This window comes from Anas acuta, chromosome 3, assembly GCF_963932015.1.
Source record: "Anas acuta chromosome 3, bAnaAcu1.1, whole genome shotgun sequence".
Classification (NCBI taxonomy): Eukaryota; Metazoa; Chordata; class Aves; order Anseriformes; family Anatidae; genus Anas; species Anas acuta.
In genome coordinates, this window is record NC_088981.1 from 81,828,479 (window position 1) to 81,831,605 (window position 3,127).

The following is a 3,127-nucleotide window of genomic DNA, read 5'->3' on the forward strand; positions in this document are numbered from 1 at the left end:
CTGACATCGTCAGCGTAGAGATCTATCTCTGAACAGGGAATTTTCCTCTTGAAGTCTCTCTTCATGCACCAGTTCAGTCCTGGCAGTTTTCAGAGTGTACTGTAAGGATGCGTTCAAGCACAGTGCCTTTAAAACACTACTGAGGCCACACCAGAAGTACCCTTTCCTGGAAATTTTTTCACCATTCCCTCCAGGTGCTCCTAACCTTCTTAATAACAGTAATTCTCAGTGCCAAGGTCCCATTAGCTAGGAATCATTTAACCATTCACAGAAAACATCCAGGATCCATGTTTCCTCACCAGAGCCTGTTGCCTCAAGCCTGTTGATCTCGAGCTGCAGTTTGACTGTGACGTGTTGCAAGCAGGACAAACACCAACACCTGACACCCCAGAGTCCACTCCCAAACTAACGGAGACCCTAGAGGAGCAGATGGAGATCCAGAGAAGTGGATGGAAACTGCTACTCTCTGCCACGAGCTGACATGGGATCATTATACCCTGCTCCTTCTTTCTTTTTCTTTTTTTTTTTCCTTTCTTTTTTAATAAATAAGTAACTCATAGGCAGCACCTTGTCCCAGTCAAGCTCTTGTTTAGTTCACCTCAGTATAGCAGACCATTTGCAGGTATATCGCTTTTATTTTCCATACCTTTCCTTTCTACTTATTTATTAACCCTCACCTAATAAATCTTTTATTAAGTTATCCTTAGTGCTTGGATTGATTTAGAAAAAGCTCTGTGAAAGGTTTTACAGCTGAATATCTCAAAAACGTTATTTTATCACCACCGGATATTCCATATAAGTGCTAATATACATTGGTCCTTTTTGCAGGACAACAGCGATCTGAAGTGTGCTCTATGAGGACATCGCTGTCATTCCTCCCATTTCTCCTTGTCCAATTCAGGACTCAGTAGCCTGAAAGATGCTCAAAAATCTGATGCAAAAAAAATAGTGTTAAAAACGCTTTTTCAGGCAGTGTTTGTGGGAGGGGTGGTGTTCCCCCATTTCCCCCAGAAAGGCAGCAACAGAGATGTTTGTTGCAGGTCCACATGTCCATGCAGTTCAGCATGGATTGGGCTCCTTTAGACCTACATTAACACCTTTCCTCTGTGTTTCCAGATCTCATTGATGCAGCACAGCTTTCAGCTCTAGGGGAAGCTGAAAGCCCTCTGCTGCAGCTTGCCCAGGGACTGCAAGAAACCCTGAAATCCAGTCCTTGTGCTCTGCCACACAGCCATGGGGTCACACACCATGCACTGTGAGTAGGTGCTGGGGGTGGTAAAAAACCCTTGCTTCCATTTATGACAGAAAGCCATGCAAAGGAAGAAGAATGGAGGCAAAGCAAAACAAAAGTAATAGGAAGTGTCATGATTGCCTGCTTTTTCTTCTTTCTCTTGGAAATACAAAGGGAGAAGTAAAAACAGCAGACAGGGAGAATTCAGTCTTGGATTCTCATTCAATTCATTCATTCTTTGTATTCCTTGTTGCTTGCATTAACAAAATGTCTCTTGCAGTTCTTGTGCAGTAAGATCTTCTACCTTCATATCACATAGGTTTGTTGCTTTATCTCAGCAAGCAAACAAGCAGCCTTTGGACTGATGGGCCACACTTGCCCAAGTGAAATAAGATGCACCTGAGCCAAGAACATCCTTGCAGGCAAAACAGCCCAGATGGGCTGACGTCCTCTGGAGATGCCTTACCCCATGTCCTTAGGATATAAGGAATACATGTACATCCTATCCAGTACCTAAAGGGGGCCTACAGGAAGCTGGGGAGGGACTCTTTGTCATGGAGTATAGGGATAGGGCAAGGAGTAATGGCTTTAAACTAAAAGAGGGGAGGTTTAGATTAGATATACAGAGGAACTTCCTTACGCAGAGGGTGGTGAGGCACTGGCACAGGTTGCCCAGAGAAGCTGTGGATGCCTCATCCCTGGAGGTGTTCAAGGCCAGGCTGGATGGGGCTTTGGGCAACCTGGTCTCGTGGGAGGTGTCCAGGATCATGGCAGGGGGATAGGATTTAGATGATCCTTGAGGTCCTTTCCAACCCACACCATTCTGTGATTCTATGATTCTATGAACATCAGAATACTGTGCTTCAGTCACATGCCTGAAGTTGACACTTGTGCCCCCAATGTTTTTCATCAGACATTGGCTTCTAATTAATTTATCTTTCAAAATAGTAAATAAAACATGCAATCTCTCTCCTCCCAACAGGGCAGTCTTTGCAGGGACAATGGGCCCAGTCAGGGACCTGCTGTGGCTCTGCCACAGGAGCTGGGAATGTGTCCCACAGACTAGGGCAGCTTTCAGTTACCCTGGGCCACAAGCTCACATCCACATGGCCAGAAGAGTATGTGAAATCCAACCTCATCAAGCGGTCTGGAAACAGGGTTGTCTGGAAAAGCACTAGGGAAGGGCCTTAAAACCTGTCCACTGCAGCAGGTTTAGATTAAAACAGGTATGTCGCAGACAATCCCACTGCAAAGGCTGGAGCCTGTGGCTCCCACTCAGCTTGCACAGATGACATTCCTCGCACTGACTGACTTTATGCTAAAAACCAACTCTGACAACCATCTCGACTACAGGTCCCACCAGGAGCAGGTGGTAGCCATTTGCTCTGTAAAGCACCATGTGTGCTGAGCCCACTAATGGATGAGTAGTACATTGTCGTAGATTGTCCTCTTTTTCCTGATCTCATGCAGGTACACAACAATTCCCTCACCTGGCACCATGATGGGAGCCTCAGTGGTGACCCTGTGTTAGTGCTCGCAGAGGACGTCTTCCCACCCACGCGTTAAAAAGTCCCCAGTGTAGACACTTCCATGTGCTCTTGTGAACATTTTACTTTTGTTCTTTCTTGTTTTGTTTCCCTTAATCTAAGAGAAGTTACTCAAACTGAGAACATATTGTTGCTCTTTGTGTGTGGAAAAACATAACATAGCAACTTGTCTTAGCTTTCTAATAGTTTCACGATGTGCTTTTAAACAATGTCAAACTTGTTCAAGGCTCGTGACATTTGAAGTTGGCAAGTAAATCAATGTTTATTTTCTTTCAAAAGCAAAACTTTTTAGAAATAAAATGGTTGCATTTATTTCAAAGGAAAAATTTCATCCCTGTTTTTTTTTCCG